The sequence below is a fragment of the Geotrypetes seraphini genome, chromosome 9 (assembly GCF_902459505.1).
Source record: "Geotrypetes seraphini chromosome 9, aGeoSer1.1, whole genome shotgun sequence".
Taxonomy (NCBI): domain Eukaryota; kingdom Metazoa; phylum Chordata; class Amphibia; order Gymnophiona; family Dermophiidae; genus Geotrypetes; species Geotrypetes seraphini.
In genome coordinates, this window is record NC_047092.1 from 111,227,309 (window position 1) to 111,248,535 (window position 21,227).

The 21,227-nt window shown below is 46.8% G+C and overlaps 1 protein-coding gene across 1 annotated transcript in view; it reads right to left on the minus strand.

Moving 5' to 3' along the window:
* The window catches only part of BOK (BCL2 family apoptosis regulator BOK), a 291,427-nt gene that overhangs the window by 1,892 nt on the left and 268,308 nt on the right, over positions 1 to 21,227 (minus strand). The gene's annotated exons all lie outside the window — the stretch shown is intronic.

The window sequence follows — 21,227 nt, forward strand, 5'->3', positions numbered from 1 at the left end:
CAGAGACTGCTAAAAAGCCGTGTTGTGATGCCGCAGGAAAGAAGCTCTTTCTTTCCCTTTGCATCACAATACCCCCTGCAGTGACTGTAACCCCCCCACCCTTGCAGCAGGAGAGATGCCGATTCTCTCCTGCCGCAAACAACCCTCCCCCCTGCAGCAGGAGAGATGCCCACTCTCTCCCACTGCCAAGCGAAACCACTGCCGCTGCCTGGCCACGCATGGCCCCACCCCTGCAGTGGGAGAGATGCCCCCTCCCGCTGCTAAGCGAAACCACCACCCACCCTATTCCCACTGCAGCAGGAGAGATTCCCACTCTCTCCCACTGCTGTACAACAACCCCTGCCTCCAATGCCCTCCCTTACCTCCATGTAGATGTCTGACCTGAGGGATGCAGATTCCCTCCACCCAGCTGGCCCATGTCTTCCAAAATGGACCTTCCCCTCTCCGGTGCATCCTGGGATGCACTGGGGAGGGGTCTGAGGCTCTAATTGGCCCAGGTTGTTTAAGGCCCCTCCTATGGGAGGGGCCTTAACCTAAGCCAATTAGAGCCTCAGGCCTCTCCCCCGGTGCATCCCAGAATGCATCGGGGAGGGGAAGGCCCATTTTGGAAGAGAATGGCCAGAAGGAATAGGTATCCAAAGGTACAAGGAGAGGGGTCGGAGGCAGCAGGTGGTGTTATGATGCAGCAGGAGAGAGTAGGCATCTCTCCCACTGCAGGGGGATAGTGTTGTGTGCAAGCGGAAGAGAATGGGCACCTCTCTCGCTGCAGGGAGGGGAAGGGGGAGTATTCTGTGGCAGTGGAAGAGAATGGGTATCTCTCCCGTTGTCATGTTTTTTATCTTTTTGCATTTTTTTTCTGCGCATGTGCCCATCGCTATCACCAGAGATGGGCACATGCAAATTTAGCGAGTCTTCGCTACTCTCCGCCAACCTCATTTATATGAGCGTTTTTAGGAGAAAGACTTGCTTTTTTAATTCGCTACCAGAACAGCTGTGATAGCAACCCATCATTTTTTGAATGCATTTTTTTTTTCTTAAGAATCTAGGCCTAAGGAGGGAGAGTGGCCAAGATGGCAGCGCTAGTCTGGCAATATTGAGAACGCTCAGGTAGCTATAGAGGTGTGCACTGCCCGACTGAGACAACGGGGAAAAATTTCCTTTTACAATATGCCACATACGAAAAGGAAAGGTAGTGTGAGGGCGCCTACCTCCTCAACCCCCTCGTCTGCCCTCTTACAGCGTACTTTAGAGCATTACCTGCCAGTGGTTTGCTCTGGAACGGGCGATTTGACTCCCGCTGCAAAAATGAGTAGAGAAGGCTCATTCTCGCTGGGACAGGAGACCTCGTTCTCACCTGCACCGGATGTCCCGCCTCCTTGTCCGGCCGAGGCAGCTGCCCTGGAAGTGGAAGGAAGAGGAGCCAAGAGTGCACCCGATCCAACCACAGAGGAAGGCTTCACTGCAGATGAGCTTCTGTCGATGCAGACCAGCATTGGGGAGTTTTCCCTTGTCAGAGAGGACACTTTAGCTGCAATCTTTAAGATGCTCCAGAAATTGGACATTGCCACGACGAAGACGAAAGGCGACTAGTGGAGTCCCTCAGGGTTCGGTGCTGGGGCCAATCCTATTCAATATGTTTGTGAGTGACATTGCTGAAGGGTTAGAAGGAAAAATGTGCCTTTTTGCAGATGATACCAAGATTTGTAACAGAGTAGACACCGAAGAGGGAGTGGAAAATATGAAAAAGGATCTGCAAAAGTTAGAGGAATGGTCTAATGCCTGGCAACTAAAATTCAATGTAAAGAAATGCAGAGTAATGCATTTGGGGATTAATAATAGGAAGGAACCGTATATGCTTGGAGGAGAGAAGCTGATATGCACGGACGGGGGAGAGGGACCTTGGGGTTATAGTGTCCGAAGATCTAAAGACGAAAAAACAGTGTGACAAGGCAGTGGCTGCTGCCAGAAGGATGCTGGGCTGTATAAAGAGAGGCGTAGTCAGTAGAAGGAAGAAGGTGTTGATGCCCCTGTACAGGTCATTGGTGAGGCCCCACTTGGAGTATTGTGTTCAGTTTTGGAGACTGTATCTGGCGAAAGACGTAAGAAGACTTGAGGCGGTCCAGAGGAGGGCGACGAAAATGATAGGAGGCTTGCGCCAGAAGACGTATGAGGAGAGACTGGAAGCCCTGAATATGTATACCCTAGAGCACAGGTGTCGAAGTCGGTCCTCGAGGGCCGCAATCCGGTCGGGTTTTCAGGATTTCCCCAATGACTATGCATTGAAAGCAGTGCGTGCACATAGATCTCATGCATATTCATTGGGGAAATCTTGAAAACCCGACTGGATTGCGGCCCTTGAGGACCGACTTCGACACCCCTGCCCTAGAGGAAAGGAGAGACAGGGGAGATATGATTCAGACGTTCAAATACTTGAAGGGTATTAACGTAGAACAAAATATTTTCCAGAGAAAGGAAAATGGTAAAACCAGAGGACATAATTTGAGATTGAGGGGTGGTAGATTCAGGGGCAATGTTAGGAAATTCTACTTTACGGAGAGGGTAGTGGATGCCTGGAATGAGCTCTCGAGAGAGGTGGTGGAGAGTAAAACTGTGACTGAGTTCAAAGAAGCGTGGGATGAACACAGAAGATTTAGAATCAGAAAATAATATTAAATATTGAACTAGGCCAGTTACTGGGCAGACTTGCATGGTCTGTGTCTGTGTATGGCCGTTTGGTGGAGGATGGGCAGGGGAGGGCTTCAATGGCTGGGAGGGTGTAGATGGGCTGGAGTAAGTCTTAACAGAGATTTCGGCAGTTGGAACCCAAGCACAGCACCGGGTAAAGCTTTGGATTCTTGCCCAGAAATAGCTAAGAAGAAAAATTAAAAAATTAAAAAAAAAAAAATTTAAATTGAATCAGGTTGGGCAGACTGGATGGACCATTCGGGTCTTTATCTGCCGTCATCTACTATGTTACTATGTAACCAAAGAGGTAAAGGCTCTTGGAGCCAAATTGGATAATTTAACTAAAATGTTTGAACAGTCAAATACTGAAACTAAAAATATAATTGGGAAATTGCAAAATGAGGTCCAATCAATACAAGCCTGCAATAAAGGATAGCAAATTGTTACACCGGAGAATAGAGAACATTGAAAATCACAACCGAAGGTTGAATGTGAGAGTTTTGAATTTCCTAAGTCTCCAGGGATTTCTCCCTATGAAATGTTTAAAAAATATTTGCAGGAAGTTTTGAAATATTCTTCAGAATTTATTCCTCCACTAAATAAGATTTACTACCTTCCATTATCCGCTAAAAAGTCCCAGGAGGCCTTGGAAGGAAAGAATATGCAATCTTCACAAATTGATGTTAAAAATATATCCGCTATCCTAGAGGAATCTATTTCTGATTTAACACTGAGAACAACATTACTAATATCCTTCGTATTTCAACAGGACTTGGACTCATTTATGAAATTATACTTTAAGTTTTCTAAAAATTTGTATTAAGGCAAGATAATATGGGCATACTTAGATGTAACAAAGATGACCCAAGAAAGAAGGAAACAATTTCTTTCTTTAAGACATGAAGTAATATCCCTGGGAGCATCCTTTTTTATTAGCATATCCTTGCAAGTGTATAGGGAAGTATTGCCAAATTAAGTATGTATTTTTTCTTCCTGACCACTTAAAATCTTTTCTGGAGCTGAAAAAGATAGCCTGAAGTTGACGAAGTGAATTATAAGAAGCAAACCTGTGTTAAGCCTTTTCTTTAATATTTTGCCTCAATGATTAAGAAATTTCTTCTCGTATAGTCTGGCCTTAACTCCCCCTTGTTAACTGTGGTCTAAGGAAGTATATACAACTATTCTACTTTTCATTTTTTTTGTTTAAAATGATAATTTGTAAATTTAATTACTGCTGTATATCTCTACAAGAAGTTATATTTTCTTGTATTTGTTGTTGAAAATTATAAATAAATAAAAATAAAAAAAGAATCTAGACCTAAGTCCTTATTTACTCACAAATTAACAACCAATAGACTAAAAGGATCATAGACTAAAACTAAACACAGAAAAGATGTGGCTCCTATTAATGCAGAATGATACCTAGTACAGGCAGGGCAGGATTAACCAATAGGCCAAGTAGGCACATGCCTAGGGCCCGAAATGGTCAGGGGGGCCCGATGAAGGAAGGCATCAATATTGTTTTTTCCAAACAGCGATGGGCCCCTCCAGCATCAATCGGCAACGCAGGCCCCCCCCCCCTGATCGGCAATGCGGCCCCCCCATTGAGAGAAAGTAAGACAAGCAAGCAATGCAGGTAAGAAAGGCAACGGGAACTGTAATTGTGCAAGCGGTGCTGCTTGCCCAAAGCTTCCCTCTGACGCAGCTTCCTGTTTCCGCCTGGGCGCATGGTGGGGTGGGGCGGGGCAGGGGGCCTAATGTACTTGTGTGCCTAGGGGCCCTCGATTAATTAATCCTGCCCTGAGTACAGGGGTAGGCAATTCTGGTTCTCGAGAGCCGGAGTCAGGTCAGGATTTCAGGACATCCATAATAAATATGCATGAGATAGATTTACATCTCAAGGAGGCAGTGCATGCAAATCTATCTCATACATATTCATTGTATAGATAGATGCAGCTCTCTTCAATTACAGATCAACAAATATCCAAAAATAATTCATAAAGATGTGCAACCCAAGACACATTTGCAAATTTTTTGAAGAAACACAATTTCATCTCCTAGTACAGGGGTAGGCAATTCCGGTCCTCGAGAGCCGGAGCCAGGTCAGGTTTTCAGGATATCCACAATGAATATGTATGAGATGGATTTGCATGCACTGCTTCCTTGAGATGCAAATCTGTCTCATGCATATTTATTGTGGATATCCTGAAAACCTGACCTGGCTCTGGCTCTCGAGGACCGGAATTGCCCACCCCTGTCCTAGTACAATCACTAATCTTGGGAATTCTGGATTATTGCAACAACTTGTACCTAGCATATCTAGCATCAATGATAAACAATTGTAAATTATACAAACTACAGCACTAAGATTAATCTTTTCCATTAACAAATTTGACCACATAATACCAGCCTACCTAAAAACATACTGGCTCCCAGTGAAAGGCCTTCTTCCAATTCTGTTGCCTGTTTAAAGAACTACAGAGCTATGCCCCAATTTATTTGAACAATAGACTCACACTGAAAGAAGCAAAAATGCCTTGGAGAATCATGAATCCTTTTTCTTACCCCTCAACTAAAAAAAGAAAAAGGCTAAAAAAGTTGCAACATAAGAATAGCCTTACTGGGTCAGACCAATGGTCCATCCAGCCCAATATCACATCTTCAAGGAGGCCAATCCAAGTCATAAGTACCTGGTAAAAACTGATCCATGCCACCGATCCAAGGCAAGCAGTGGCTTCTCTCATGTCTGTCTCAACAGCAGACTATGGACTTTTCCTCCAGGAACTTGTCAAAACCTTTTCTAAAACCAGCTACATTAACCGCTCTTATCACATTCTCTGGCAACGCATTCCAGAGTTTAACTGTTTTCTGAGTGAAAAAATATTTCCTCCTATTGGTTTTAAAAGTATGGGGTTCATGTAATGTGCTGAGTGGTAGCGGATGTGTTCCTGCATTGCTCGCTGCTCCCTGATGCTACCTGATCATATATCAGCCTTTTTTCTTGAGCATGTTTGCTACCTCAGTACCTCTATCACTTTGGGAACAGTGTACGGACAAATATATCATGAAGTCACCAGGCCCCATGAGCACTAAAGCACAGAAAAAAAGACAAAGATCGGGGTAAGCAGTGGCGTACTAAGGGGGGGCGGTCCGCCCCAGGTGCATGCCTTGGGGGGGTGCACAGCCGGCCCGGTTTTGAAGGCGACGTCGGACGCTTAGCTGTCCTGTTCTCATTGCGTGTAACGCGGGCCCTGCAGCTCCAGACTTCCCCACACCTGCCCCTTCCCCCCGGATCGCTATTATTTTAAATGTTATAGCCGCGGCGCTGTATCCATCAGTGGAGACATCTAACCTCGGCCTGTCCCGGAACTCTTACTGCAACAGTGACTTCCTGTTCCTGCCTAGACGGGCGGCTGCTGCAGTAGGAGTTCCGGGGCATGCCTAGGTTAGACATCTCCACTGATGGATACAGCACCGCGGCTATAACATTTAAAATAATAGCGATCCGGGGGGGGGGAAGGGGGGGGGAAGTCCGGAGCTGCAGGGCTGGTGTTAGAGGGGAGTAAGAGTTGATGGTGCCGCAGGGTCCCGCGGGAGGGAGGGAGGAAGGAAGAAGAGGAACCGAAGCATGGCAATTTGGGGGGAGCAGGTGTGGGGAAGTCCAGAGCTGCAGGGGAGAGTGTTGCTGTACCCAGCTAGAGGGAGAAGGAAGATGAGGGAGGGAATGAAAGGAGATGCCAGTGCTTGGAGGGAAGGAGGAAGGTATGCCAGACTAAGGGAAAAGGAAGGGGGAGATGTGAGAGCATGGAGGGGGAGGGGAAGATGGAAGAAAAGGAAAGGAGAGAGATGCTAGAGAATCAGTGAAGGGAAGATACCAGACTATGGGGTGCGAAGGAAAGAAAGGAGAAGAGAGAGATGCCAGAGCATAGGGGATAGGGTGGTGACAGAGAGAAAAAAATGGAGAGATGGCAGAGCTGGCTGGCTTTGGGGGTGGGCAAAATCTGGAAGGCAGTGGTGGGACATAAGAAGGAGGCACTGGGGGCACTAAGGACACAGGAAGGTGACACTGGGGGCACTATGGACACAGGAAGGAGACACTGGGGGCACTATGGACACGGGAAGGAGGCACTGGGGGCACTAAGGACATGGGAAGGAGGGAGGGAGGGAATAGAAAGGGACAATTGTTGGGCCTGAGTACAGAAAGAAATAAAAGATACACAGTCAATTAATAGATGTCCCCTTTTGATGAAAAAAATAAATGGTCACGTTACCACTGACGTACTTTCTCTTCAGCAGAGTCGGCAGCCGCGCTGAGGTGCAGGAAGGTCCCACAATGACTCGTCTGCTGGCTCTGCTCCGGAAGAAGTAAGTTACGTTGGAGGGGGTGAACCCGGTAGACGCAGGGAGTTGCGGCAAAGTCCCGCAATGACTGCGTCTGCCGGGTTCACCCCCTCCAACGTAACTTACTTCTTCCGGAGCAGAGCAAGCAGACGAGTCATTGTGGGACCTTCCTGCACCTCAGCGCGGCTGCCGACTCTGCTGAAGAGAAAGTACGTCAGTGGTAACGTGACCATTTATTTTTTTCATCAAAAGGGGACATCTATTAATTGACTGTGTATCTTTTATTTCTTTCTGTACTCAGGCCCAACAATTGTCCCTTTCTATTCCCTCCCTCCCTCCTTCCCATGTCCTTAGTGCCCCCAGTGCCTCCTTACTTCTTCCAGAGCAGAGCCAGCAGACTAGTCATCGCGGGACCTTCCAGCATGCGGCTGCTGAGTCCGCTCTAGAGCAAGTACGTCGGAGTGGGGTGGACTGGCAGCAGGCAGCTACAGTCATCGCAGGACCTTGCTGCATGAAGGGAGAGAAAGGAGCAGGACTGAGTGGTGGAGGGAAAAAAGGGGGCAGGTGGTATGGAAGGGTGGTGCTGATGGAAATGATGTACAGAGAAAGGGGAGAGACATAAGGGGGAAGGATATTGGAGGGAAAGAAAGGGGGAAGATGCTGATTGAAGAGGGGTGGATGGAGGGAGAAAGGGCAGACATTGGATGGTAGTGGGGAGCCTATGCTGGATGGAAGTGCAGATGGGAGAGATAAGGGAGCAAATGCCAGAAGGAAATGGGAGGAGAGAAAGAGGGGAGCAGATGCTGGATGGAAGTAGACAGAGAGAGGAGAAGGTGCTAGATGGAAGGGTTGGAAAAGGAGGGTACATGATGGAAGGAGGGGATAAATAAAAGGAGGACACATGATGGGGAGAAAAGGATTGAGTTAGGGAAACACTGGAGGGGTGAGGGAAAGAGGTGGCAAGCTTTAGGTAGACAGTAAAAAAGGACATTGATGAGAGGGTAGTAAGAACATAATCTAGACAGATGCAGAAAATAAATTGAAAAGGGAAATGAGGGAAAAAAGGGAAAGGGATTGCAGAGGAGAGGTGTGGGAGAGGGAAGGAGAGGAGAGAGATGCCAGACCAATGGGGGTGAAAGGAGAGATGGAAGGGGGAGGCATACAGTTTCTGGAAGGGGCATAGAAGGAGAGAAGATGCCATATAGGGGAAGAGAGATGTGAGGAGTAGTGGCTCGTGGCCATTAGGGGGTGATGTTTATGGGACGGTAGTGGAATGGATATCAGAACATGATAGTGCAGTATTAAGTGCCTGTTTTTCGTATGATTCTGGGTAACTCTAGTTAGATACAAGCATATGCATCAGTTAAGGCCACGCCCAATAGAAGTGTACGACAAACTGGTGAATAAAAATCTGAATATGAATGAAGCTAAAGCCAGAAAAACACACTAGAGATTAATATAAGGGAAAGCATAATAATATTATTTTTATGTACTTTGCTATTAGGCTAGATCATGAAGGAAATCACATGGACTCCATTTTGGGTTCTTTGTTTTGCTATATCTGCTGTGTCTTTGGACACCATTTTGTGTCAGTGACTATTTCTGTCTTCTTTATTCTCTCTGCTTTTCTTTGTTTAGTTTTCCCGCTGCTAAGCCATGTAGTGTTAATTGATACCAGATGTGCCTTAGGCTAGCTAGAGAGAAATATCCCAAACTAAGATATAACAGGTATTAAATATGAATGAATCAAGTTATGAAGGGCCCAAAAGTGTGTGATTATGTGTATTGTGTGACTGTATTGATCAAAAGAATGGGTTTTGAAAAAACAAATTATATATATTTGCAACCTAAAGAAATCCTAAAACATCTGGAAATAATTAACAGTCTCTAGCATAGAGAGGGGGAAACCAGCCCCTCCTCCTCCAGGCTAAGGCTTCTGTGTGCAGATCCATGAAATTTGAAACTGTCAGCTTAGGGGGAACAGCCCCTCCTTCTCGTCCTCCTTCTCCTTTATTGTAATGACAAACAGGCTGACCAATTTTCAGCACTGTGTGTAGATGAAACTTAGCTGACAAGCAGGCTGACTAATTTTCAGCACCCTGTTAATAACTGTAGATTCTCTTGAATATTGGAAATGTTATAAAATGTAAATGTATATTCAGAAATGAATGTAAGCAAACAAATGTAATTTTCTGAAACTTTTTTCTTTGTCTAACTCTTAAGACCACCCATGTTATTTTATTGGCTGTCAAACTGATGATGTCACACTGAGCCAAAAGTATATTAATAGAGTGTCTTGAGATCTTAAGCTGAGCTTGTTATCAGAAGGCCAGCATTTTGGCAACTATAACGACCTCCCACTAATGCAACTGGCCTTGGGATGTCCATGATAGCACAATAGCAACAATAAAATTGTATAGAGCCTCGCATTGGTGTCACATTTCTTTTTTTGTTGTTGTTATTTACACACCTTGAGCTTAATGAGTGCACGTCCAAATTCCCTTGCTCAGACGGCAGACAGTGGATGGAAGGAAGAGAGTTACAAGAAGATGAGGAAAGCAGAAACCACAGAAAACAAAGGTTTAAAAAATTTTTCTATTTATTTATTGCTTTAGGAGACATGTGTCACTGTTTCTGTGAAACATTGTATGCAGAGTCCAGCTTCTTGCTGGTTCAATTTAACCTTTGTCTATGTATTTCTATTTTATCCCCCCTTTTACAAAACTGTGAAGCATTTTTTAGCACCAGTCGTGGTGGTAGCAGCTCTGATGCTCAGAATTCTGTGAGCATCAGAGCTGTTACCTCCGTAGCTAAAATCCACACTACAGTTTTGTAAAAGAGGGAGGGATTAGTTTGTGATTACATACTAGGCGAAGGTGTGTTGTGTGTGTTCGAAAGACATGGTTTTTTGTTAGGATTGACTGCAGGATTGATCTGTACTAGTCTGGCTTGTTTAGTTTTACAATGGGTGTATTGATGTTGTACTGCTCATTGCAGTATGCAAGATGCTGCCTTTTCCTATGTACTCATGTGTGACGTGTGGATTGTTACTAAAAATCATGTTTTCATACAGATGGGGTGGGGTCAAAAAATGATGGGCCCCGGGTGTCACATATGCTAGGTACGCCACTGGGGGTAAGCAGGGGAAATCCAAGATGGCAGAGGCCCCGCCGGATACCAACACCCTTGAGCTGCTTGGATTCAATTGGTATCAGGGGTAATGTAAAAAATTGGTTTTGTGGCTTTTTAAAAAGTAGAACATATGAAGTATTTACTGAAGGTAAATACTCTTTTTCATGGATGAACTCATGTAGAGTTCCGCAGGGCTCTCCTTTGTCTCCAACATTGTTTAATATATATTTAGTTTCTTTGATGCAATTGCTCCAAAGTCTAAATGTGATGTTTTACATATGTGCAGATATCCCCATATTATTACCTTTTAAAGCTCTCTCAAATGAATTGATTACTCAGATTTCAAATGTCTTGGAAAAGTAGAACTGTGCATGCTGCAGTTCAAGCTGAAACTTAATCCTGAAAAAATTAAGATTTTTTTAGCTAGCTCTAACGATAAAATCCAGGAAACTATCCAATTGAAAAGTCAATGGTTTGAGATAGTACCTAATCTGAAAATTCTAGGAATAACTTTAGAGTATAACTTTTAGGAAGCATACAGATATGTTAACTAAAAAATGCTATGCAATATTATGGAAATTGAGGACCATTAAGAAATATTTTGACACAGGGTCCTTCCGGCTGTTAGTCCAGTCTACTGTACTGTCTACCTTGGATTATTGTAACATTGTTTATCTAGGATTGACAAAAAAGCACAGTTACTTACCGTAACGGGTGTTATCCAGGGACAATAGGCAGTTATTCTCACATATGGGTGAAGTCACCGACGGAGCCCAGATGTGAAGCCTCACAGGCAGACTTGCTTGTAGAAAATAGAAGTTTCGAGTCAGCTGCACCACGCATTCACGAGTACCTTCCTGCCCAGCGCAGGGCGTGTCTCCTCAGTTCAGATAGCTAGCAGAGAATCCAACCAGGGGAGGTGGGTAGGTTGTGAGAATAGTTGCCTTCTGTTTCTGGATAACACCCGTTATGGTAAGTAACTGTGCTTTATCCCAGGACAAGCAGGCAGCCTATTCTCACATATGGGTGACCTGCAAGCTAACCAGAATGGGATGGTGGGAGCGTTGGCAAATTAGGAGAATAAATTTTGTAATACTCTCTGGCCAAAATGGCCATCCCGTCTGGAGAAAACATCCAGACAATAGTGAGAAGTGAAAGTATGAACCGAGGACCAAGTAGCAGCTTTGCAAATTTCCTCAATAGGTGTAGATCTGAGGAAAGCTACTGAAGCTGCCATTGCTCTGACTTTATGGGCTGTGACTCTACTCTGTAGGTGTAATCCAGCCTGGGCATAGCAGAATGAGATATAAGCAGCCATCCAGTTGGAGATGGTACACTTAGAGATTGGATGTCCCAACTTGTTTGGATCGAAGGAGACAAAAAGTTGAAGAGCAGTTCTATGTGGTTTGGTGCATTCCAAATAGAAGGCCAAAGCACATTTACAGTCCAGAGTATGAAGAGCTGATTCTCCAGGATGAGAATGAGGCTTTGGAAAGAACACTGGAAGAACAATGGATTGGTTGAGCTGTAATTCTGAAACCACTTTAGGGAGGAATTTAGGATGAGTACGGAGGAACACCTTGTCATGATGGAACACAGTGAAAGGTGGATCAGCAACTAAAGCTTGCAGCTCACTGACTCTTCGAGCAGAAGTGAGGGCAATGAGAAACACCACTTTCCAAGTGAGATACTTCAGATGAGCCGTAGACATTGGTTCAAATGGAGGCTTCATCAACAACATTGAGGTCCCAAATCACTGGAGGCGGTTTGAGAATAGGTTTGACATTGAAAAATCCTTTCATGAATCTAGAAACCACCGGATGAGCAGAGAGGGGTTTCCCTTCAATAGGCTGATGGAAAGCAGCAATTGCACTGAGATGGACTCGAATCAATGTAGACTTGAGGCCAGAGATGGATAAGTGGAAAAAGTAATCTAAAACAGAAGATAAGGAAGAGAGATGTGAGGAGTAGTGGCTCGTGGCCATTAGGGGGTGATGTTTATGGGACCGTAGTGGAATGGATATCAGAACATGATAGTGCAGTATTAAGTGCCTGTTTTTCATATGATTCTGGGTAACTCTAGTTAGATACAAGCGTACGACAAACTGGTGATTAAAAATCTGAATATGAATGAAGCAGCAATCGCCCGTCTTCTTCGGAACAAGGAAGTAATAGGATTAAAACCCCCTGTTCTGTTGTTCCAAAGGAACTGGTTTGATGGCATGGAGACAAAGCAGAGCTTGAGCTGCCTGAAGAAGAAGGGCGGTCTGGGATGGACTGGAAGGATACTCTCTTGGAGGAAGGTCTGGTGGAACCTGAGTGAAACGAAGAGAGTATCCTTCCCTGATGATTGACAGCACCCAGAGGTTGGAAGTGATGGTCTCCCATCGGTGGTAAAAATGATGGAGACAACCTCCAATAGGGGGAAGAGAGGTCAGAGACAGAACGGTGGAAGTTATGCTCTGTGTTAAACAGTCAAAAAGGCTGCGTAGCCTTAGGTGCAGCAGAAGGTTGAGATTTCTGTTGCTTCTGATTCTGCTGTTTCTTGAGAGGAGGGCGAGTGTAAGGAACCGATCTCGGAGCAAAATGCCTCTTGAAAATTGGAGGAGGGGGTGCAGGCTTGGCAGGAGCTGGCTTGGGCTTTGGTCTGACAATAGAAGCAAAGGATTTTTCATGTTCAAACAATTTCTTGGTGGCTGCCTCGATAGATTCACAAGGAACATTAGCCAAGCGGTGCTGAAGATTAGGGTCCATGTCAATGGTGCAAAGCCAGGCTAGGCGGCGCATTGCTACAGAACAAGCAGTCGCCCTGGTGGACAACTCAAAGGCATCATAAGAAGACTGAAGTAGATGTTGTGACAGAGTAGCTATGACTTCTTGAAATTCAAAGTGTTTTTTAGTATCTAGATAACTGAGAAATTTAGGAAGATCAATGAGGAACTTGAAATAAGTGACAAAATGGAAATTGTAATTGAGGACTTTAGAGGACATCATGGCATTTTGGTAGAGGCGATGTCCAAACTTGTCCATAGTTTTCCCTTCCCTTCCAGGAGGAACAGTAGCATAAACCTTGGAAGGATGGGACCTATTCAAGGAGGACTCCACAAGTAAGTATTGTTGAGACAACTGTGAATTCTCAAATCCTTTGCAATGTAGAGTTTTATGCCTGGAGTCCAACTTGCCTGGAACAGCAGGAATTGCATAAGGAGTCTCCAAGCATCCTGTAAAAGTGTGAGACAAAAGCTTGTGAAGAGGAAGCTTAAGTGACTCTGCAGGAGGTTGAGGAAGATGCATGACTTTGAGATACTCCTTAGAGTATTTAGAACCAGCATCCAATTGAAGGTCCAGGTCATCAGCCATCTGACGAAGAAAAGAAGAGAAAGATAGTTGATCCGCTAATGCCCTTGCCTTGAGAAGGACTCAAGGATGTCGAGGCAGCCTGGGTCGAAGATGAAGCTTCGGCAGGAAAACAGGCATCAAAAGAAAAAGGAGACTTGAACGAAGCAATAGAAACCGCTGAGTCCTCGAGGTCTGGAAGCGGGGACCTCGATCGAGGAGTCGGTGGTCTAGTAGAGCTGGAAGGCATAGATCAAAGCTTAGTGGAAGAAGGACGCTCTTTGGAAGAAGAGGTATGCCTGGAAGTATGCCTCAAGGAAGGCCTCGATCGTCGGTGAGAGTGGTGCTTGGAAGCAGATATCGAAGATCGAGGAGACTTCGCCCCGGAGATGGAAGCAGACGTTGCTACCAATGAATGGATAGGGCTAGAAGCTGTGGATCGAAGCTCAGAAGGCTTGATGGAGGAACTTCGAGGCACTCCCAAAGACTCTGCTCCTTTTATGGAGTGTGAGGATTCCTGTCGAGGCACTTGCAAAGAATCTGCTCCTTGCTTCGCATGCATAGATACCAGACACTCGCAGAGACTCTGCTCCCTGTAAAGATCTCAGCCGGAGGCATAGGAAGAGGCTTGACCTCGCGGGAGTCTGCAGAATACCCAGGCTGGATTAGAGAAGCAAGCTTCGGTCCCATATTAGTGAGTAACTGAATGAATTGCTTCTCTAACATGGTCTAGAAAGAAGCCGGCAAGGATGGATCCGCGTCTGAAACTGGACCACCTGCTTTGGCTGGAGGTTCCACAGGGGCAGTGGAAATGTGCTTCGACTTGGAAGTCTTGGCCACCTTGATTACCACCGCTGGAACTTTCTGCTGAGCTATCTGACCTGAGGATGCAGGGGAAGATACAGCAGGTGTAGTCGAGGTAAGAGCCTCTGCAAACGAAGAAAGTTTGATGAGGCTCGAGGTCGGAGTAGTGGAGGCAGAAGGGCCCTCAGTTGAAGGTGGGACAGAGGCCTCTTTCGAAGTCGAAGAAGTAGTCGAAGAATCCATCCCGAAAAGCTTCTCCACTAAAATCTGACGCTCTTAAAGGGCTCAAGGTTGAAGAGTAGCACAGCGCTTGCATGACTTCGGTTGATGGTCCGGCCCAAGGCATTTGAAGCACTAACGGTATGGGTCCATGAGGGAAATCGCATGCTGGCACTGGCTACACTTCTTGAAGCCCATTGCTGGCCGGGACACAGGAGGAAAAATAGCCGCCGCAAAGTCAAAGCCCACGTGCTGTGGCCAAGCGGCCTGCCCCGGCAGTCAAACGGAAGAAATAAATTTTTTAATTTTTTTTAACTACAAATAAAAGAAAACAACGATTCATGAAGAAAATAAACACAAACCGTGGAAAGAGAAGGCACAAAGTAACAGGGAACTCGAGAAATTCATTGAAGAAGCATACAGGAGGAGGGTGGAAGAGAACGAACTTCAGATGGAAGATGAAATTATATCAACACCAACATGGAAGGGAGAACAAGAAGCAGATGACCGCAAAGAGGACACCCACAGAGGAATACCACATGAGGGGGAGGAATTGGCTAGTCGATGCCCAGAAGAGGAAAGAGCGCAGCACACCAAGGACATTGACCTGAGACCAAAGCGAACATTGAAGAAGGGAAAGTCAGCGATCCTAGTGGGAGACTCGATCCTGAGGCATGTGGACAGCCACGTAGCAGGAGGGAGAGAGGATCGACTGGTGACCTGCCTCCCAGGAGCGAGGACCAAGGACATCGTGGACAAAATTGGAAAGATCCTGGAAGGAGCGGAGACAGAAGAGACCGCAGTAATGATCCACATCAGGACGAATGATGTCAGAAGGAGAGACTACAGAAGGAGCACACTGATAGAGCAGTTCAAGATTTTGGGAAGGAAGCTGAAGATGAGGACCCAGAAGATAGCTTTCTCAGAGATCCTACCGGTACCGAGGGCAGATGTGAAAAGGCAAGAGGAACTACAATCAATAAATGCGTGGATGTGGAAATGGTGTGAGGAAGAATGATTCCAATTCGTGAGGAGCTGGACGACATTCTGGGGCAAGAGCAAGCTCTACATGAAAGATGGACTGCACCTGAGCATGGCAGGCACTAGACTTCTAGCAAACAATGTCAAGAGAGGAATAGAACAGGCTTTAAACTAAGAGGAAGGGGAAAGCCGACAGTTGACCAAGCGTCAACGATTCAGAAGAAGGTATCCCGTGAAGATACTAAGGGAAAACAAGGCTGGGAAGAAACAAGAGACAAATTACAGGAATCAACCACCCCAGAAGAGGAGATTAGAAGAATTGTAGCAAACGAGAGGACTCTAAAGACCAATGCACAGGGAAAGGAAATGAAGACAACAAAATACAAGGATCTAAATTGCATATATACTAATGCAAGGAGCCTAAGAAACAAAATGGGGGAATTAGAAGCCATGGCCAATGCAAAGGACATAGACATCATTGGAATCTCTGAAACATGGTAGAATGAGGAAAGCAAATGGGATACGGCACTGCCAGGGTACAAGCTCTATCGCTAGGATAGGTCAGGACAGAAAGGAGGTGGAATAGCACTATACATAAAAGAAAGCTTACAATCGACAAGAATGGACACAGCAGAGAGGACCAACAAGCTGGAATCACTATGGGTTAAAATACCAGGAAGGAAAGGGACTGAAATAAAGATGGGCCTATACTATCGTCCTCCCAGGCAAACCGGAGATATTGATGAAGAAATGGAAGCCGAAATGAAACGAGAATGTAAAAGTGGTAACACGGTTATTATGGGAGACTTCAACTACCCCGGGATAGACTGGAACCTTGGAGGCTCAAGAAGAGCTAGAGAGACAGAATTCCTGGAGGCTAAACAAGATTGCTTCTTGGAGCAGCTTGTTAGAGAACCGACGAGAGGAAATGCCACTCTTGATCTAATCCTAAATGGGTTAAGGGGACCTGCAAAGGAAGTGGAAGTAGGGGGTCCGTTGGGAAACAGTGACCATAACACGATCAAGTTCAAGGTTGAGGTAGGAATACCGAAAGGAAAGAGAACCATAGCGACAACTTTTAACTTCAGGAAAGGAAACTACGAAGCAATGAGGGGAATAGTAAGGAAGAAACTCAGGAACATTTCCAAAAAATGGCAAACTGTAGAACAAGCCTAGTCTTTTCAGAAAGCCCAGATTCAGAAAGGGATGCAAAAAGAGTCGAACAAAAGACCCGGCATGAATAACTAATATAGTGAAGGAAGCGATAGGCAATAAGAAAAATTCATTCAGAAAATGGAAAAAAGACAAAACTGAGGGGAACTGGAAAGAGCACAGGAAGTATCAAACAGAATGTCACTGTGTGGTTCGAAAAGCCAAAAGAGAGTATGAGGAGAGGCTAGCCAGGGAAGCACAAAATTTCAAACCGTTCTTTAGATATGTTAAAGGGAAGCAGCCGGCTAGGGAGGAGATGGGACCGCTAGACGACGGTGACAGGAAGGGAGTGGTGAAGGATGAGAAAGAGGTCGCGGAAAGACTTAACATGTTCTTTTCGTCCATATTTACAAACGAAGATACAACCAACATACCGGAACCTGAGCAGTTCTTTAATGGAAATCAAGCAGAAAAATTAACATCCATGGAAGTGAGCCTTGAAGATGTGCGCAGGCAGATAGAAAAGCTAAAAACTAACAAATCCCCGGATCCGGACGGAATCCATCCAAGGATTCTGAAGGAATTAAAAGAGGAGATAGCGGAACTACTGCAGCAAATCTGCAACCTATCGCTGAAAACAGGCGTGATCCCGGAGGATTGGAAGATAGTCCATCTTTAAAAAGGGATCAAGAGGTGACCCGGGAAACTACAGACCGGTGAGTCTGACCTCGGTTCCGGGGAAAATGGCGGAAGCAATGATAAAAGAAAACATCGATGAACATTTTGAAAGAAACAAACTTCTGATAACCAGCCAACATGGTTTCTGCAGGGGGAGATCGTGCCTAACTATTGCACTTCTTCGAAGGAATTAACAAACGGACGGACAGAGGAGACTCCATAGATATCATATACCTAGGTTTCCAAAAAGCCTTTGACAAGGTGCCTCATGAACGTCTACTCCAGAAACTGAAGAACCATGGGGTGGACATAGACATACATAGATGGATCAGAAACTGGTTGGCGGGTAGGAAACAGAGGGTAGGGGTGAAGGGCCACTACTCGGACTGGAGGAGGGTCACGAGTGGTATTCCGCAGGGCTCGGTGCTCGGGCCGCTACTGTTTAATATATTCATAAATGATCTAGAAACAGGGACGAAGTGCGCGATAATAAAATTTGCAGAGAACACCAAACTATTTAGTGGAGCTCGGACTAAGAAAGACTGTGAAAAATTGCAAAGGGACTTGAACAAACTAGGGGAATGGGCGACAAGATGGCAGATGAAGTTCAACGTTGAGAAATGTAAAGTATTGCATGTGGGAAGCAGAAACCTGAGGTACAACTATACAACGGGGGGACCTTATTGAAAGAGAGTACCCAGGAAAGGGACTTGGGGGTAATGGTGGACATGACAATGAAACCGACGGCGCAGTGCGCAGCGGCCGCTAAGAGAGCGAATAGAATGCTAGGTATAATCAAGAAGGGTATTACTACCAGAACAAAAGAAGTTATCCTGCCGTTGTATCGGGCGCTAGTGCGCCCGCATCTGGAGTACTGTGTCCAATATTGGTCTCTGTACCTTAAGACATGGCGTTACTCGAGAGGGTTCAGAGGAGAGCGACACGTCTGATAAAAGGGATGGAAAACCTTTCATACGCTGAGAGATTGGAGAAACTGGGTCTCTTTTCCCTGGGGAAGAAGAGACTTAGAGGGGATATGATAGAGACTTACAAGATCATGAAGGGCATAGAGAGAGTAGAGAGGGACATATTCTTCAAACTTTCAAATAATAAAAGAACAAGAGGGCATTCGGAAAAGCTGAAAGGGGACAGATTCAAAACAAATGCTAGGAAGTTCTTCTTTATCCAATGTGTGGTGGACACCTGGAATGCGCTTCCAGAGGACATAATAGGGCAGAGTACGGTACTGGGGTTCAAGAAAGGATTGGACAATTTCCTTCTGGAAAAGGGGATAGAAGGGTATAAATAGAGGATTACTGTGCAGATCCTGAACCTGTTGGGCCGCCGCGATGGCGGGCTGCTGGGCACGATTGACCTCAGGTCTGACCCAGCGGAGGCATTGCTTATGTTCTTATGTTCTTAAGTTAAACGCAGAGAGTCAAAGAAGGACTTCTTGGCTCCGCGGAAAACTGAGAACTGAGGAGACGCGCCCTGCGTTGGGCGTAAAGACACTCGCGCATGCGAAGTGCGGCTGACTTGAAACTTCTAGTTTCTACAAGCATGTCTGCTTACAAGGCTTCCGCATCCGGGCTCCGTCGGTGACATCACCCATATGTGAGAATAGGCTACCTGCTTGTACTGGAATAAAGACTTTATTAAGACTTCGATTAGTTCAGAATGTTACAGTCCGTTTGATTTTTGGTCTTAAGAAATATGACCAAGTAAGTTCTTTTTATACTAGATTGCATTGGCTCCCATTCGAAGCCAGAGTGCAAGGCAGTTTTTGGTTTACTGCCTTCTTATCTGCAGTGGCGTACCTAGGGGGGGGCGGGGGGGGGGGCGGGCCGCCCCGGGTACCAGCCCTAAGGGGGTGTTCCCGGCCTTGCCGTTCAGTCCCCCGCCACCCCCGAAGGACCGCTCGCCCCACTGACCTTCCTGCACCACCTGTGAAGCAGCCCGCAGCAGGATCGCGAAGTCAGCGTCAGCATCCCTGCGCTGCTTCCTGCACCGCGATCCCGCCCCTCCTCTGACGTCAGAGGAGGGGCGGGACCGTGGCGCAGGAAGCAGCGCAGGGATCGCTGACGCTGACTTCGCGATCCTGCTGCGGCTGCTTCATAGGTGGTGCGGGGAGGCCAGGGGGGCGAGCGGTCCTTCGGGGTGGGTCGGGGCATCAGGCCTTCAGGGTGGGGCGGGCGGGCAGGCAGGCAAGCAGGCTTTCAAGGGGGAGGGGGTGACAGGCAGGCAGGCCTTCAAGGGGGGACAGGCCTTCGGGGGGGGGTGCAGACCTTCAAGGGGTGCAGGCCTTCAAGGGGGGCAGGCAGGCCTTCAGGGGGTGCAGGCCTTCGGGGGGGGGGGGTGTAGGCCTTTGGGGGGGTGCAGACCTTCAAGGGGGTGCAGGCCTTCAAGGGGGGGAACAGGCCTTCAAGGGGGGAAAGGCAGGCAGGCCTTCAAGGGGGGGACAGGCCTACAAGGGGGGGGACAGGCCTACAAGGGGGGGACAGGCCTACAAGGGGGGGGGACAGGCCTTCAAGGGGGGGTGCAGGCCTTCAAGGGGGGTGCAGGCCTTCAAGGGGGAGACAGGCCTTCAAGGGGGGGAAAGGCAGGCAGGCAGGCCTTAAAGGGGGGACAGGCCTACAAGGGGGGGACAGGCCTACAAGGGGGTGGGACAGGCCTTCAAGGGGGGGGACAGGCCTTCGGGGGGGTGCAGACCTTCAAGGGAGTGCAGGCCTTCGGGGGGGGGGTGCAGTCCTTCAAGGGGGTGCAGGCCTTCAAGGGGGGGAAAGGCAGGCAGGCAGGCCTTCAAGGGGGGACAGGCCTACAAGGGGGGGAGAAGCTACAAGGGGGTGGTACAAGCCTTCAAGTGGGGGACAGGCCTTCGGGGGGGGTGCAGACCTTCAAGGGAGTGCAGGCCTTCGAGGGGGGTGGTGCAGGCCTTCAAGGGGGGGGACAGGCACGCAGGCCTTCAAGGGGGGGACAGGCCTACAAGGGGAAGGGACAGGCCTTCAAGGGGGGTGCAGGCCTTCAAGGTGGGACAGGCAGACCTTTAAGGGGGGACAGGCCTTTGGGGGGGGACCATGATTTAGAAGTACACGGAGGGAAGGGGGTGTTCAAAGAGACATGCATATGCCAAACTTTGGGGGGGGGAAGAAATAATGGGTCTGAAAATAGAGGAGAGGGAGAGAGATGATGGACCATGGGATTTAGGGAGGGAAGGAACAGAAAGGGAGAGAAATTGGACACAAGGGATGGTGTGGAGGAGGGATAGAGATACTGGATAGGAGGGTAATTAGGAAAAGAAACGGAGAGATGGTGGACTCTGGGATGGTGGGGAAGGAGGGAGAGATGCCGGATGAAAGGGTATTTAAGAAAAGGTGGATCTGTGGAGGGAGATGAAAAAAAGGAAAGATACCAGACTTCCTGGGAAGGGAAGGGAAATGGAAAGGGAGGACAGAGTTGGCAGATGGATGGTTAGCATGCAGAAAGAAGGAGACCCTGGCAAGCAAGTTATCAGAAGAAAACCAGAGCCTTGGACCAACAAGATTTGAAATATAACCAGACAACAAAAGGTAGAAAAATTAATTTTATTTTCTGTTTTGTGATTATAACATGTCAGATTTGAAATGTGTATCCTGCCAGAGCTGGTGTTGGACTGCAAACGTGAGCTAGGATTTAACAGAAAGAGGAAAAGTCCTTTTTGTTTCTTTATTTTATTTACACCACAGCGCCAGTGTGGTTAGGAGAAGCCAAAGGGGGTGAAAAAGCTATAAAACCCACCAGGAGTTTTGAAAAAAATCACCCAACTGGGCAGGAAAATCGAATTGAAAAACCAATTCAATAGGGCTGAATCGAATCAAAATTTTTTTTTCCTGTATCTGGCAGCATTAGTTTGTGCTACTGTC